Source organism: Chrysochloris asiatica, unplaced genomic scaffold (assembly GCF_000296735.1).
Source record: "Chrysochloris asiatica unplaced genomic scaffold, ChrAsi1.0 scaffold00435, whole genome shotgun sequence".
Lineage (NCBI taxonomy): Eukaryota > Metazoa > Chordata > Mammalia > Afrosoricida > Chrysochloridae > Chrysochloris > Chrysochloris asiatica.
Window position 1 is genome coordinate 385,254 of NW_006408953.1, and position 782 is coordinate 386,035.

Sequence of the window (782 nt, forward strand, 5' to 3'; positions counted from 1 at the left end):
AATTTCTGTAACTTTAGTGTACTTTACTTACTTAGTGAACTGTACTTCAAGTTGAATTGTATATATTAGGTATAGTGTGATATTGCTAAGAACCTTATTTTTAATTAACAACTACTCTTTATTTTGTGAAACACTAACAACTGTCATTGAATCTATTCTGACTCCTAGTGATCCTATTTACATTGAACAATTAAAAGCAAAAATAGATGGTTTCCAAGGCTGCAAATCTATAAGGTTGCAGAAAGTCCCATCTTTCTCCCATTGAGTAGCTGGTGGATTTGTACTGTAAAACTAGCAGTTAGCAGCCTAGTACTTATCCAGTAAGGTTAATGTAACTTTTATATGAAACACAAGGGATATCATTGATGACATCAGATAGTTCTTGGCAAGAAGAAGAGAATAGCAGAAAGATGTTTATTTGTGCTTTATTGACTATGCAAAGCATTTCAATTGTGTGGATCATGACAAGCTATGTACAGCATTACAGGAAGTGAGTGTTCCAGAACACTTAATTATGCTCATGAGAAGTCTATACATGGACAATGAGGAAGTCATTCAAATAGAACAAAGAAACACAGAACGGTTTTAAATTAGGAAAGGTGTGTATCAGGAGTGTATTCTTTCACCATGCTTATTCAATCTGAATGCTGAGCGCATAATCTGAAAAGTTGAATTATAGAACAAAGAATGTAGCATCAGGACTGGAGGAAGATTCATTTACAATTGGCAACATGCAGATGATACAACCATACAACCTTGCTTGCTGAAAGCAAAGAGGACTT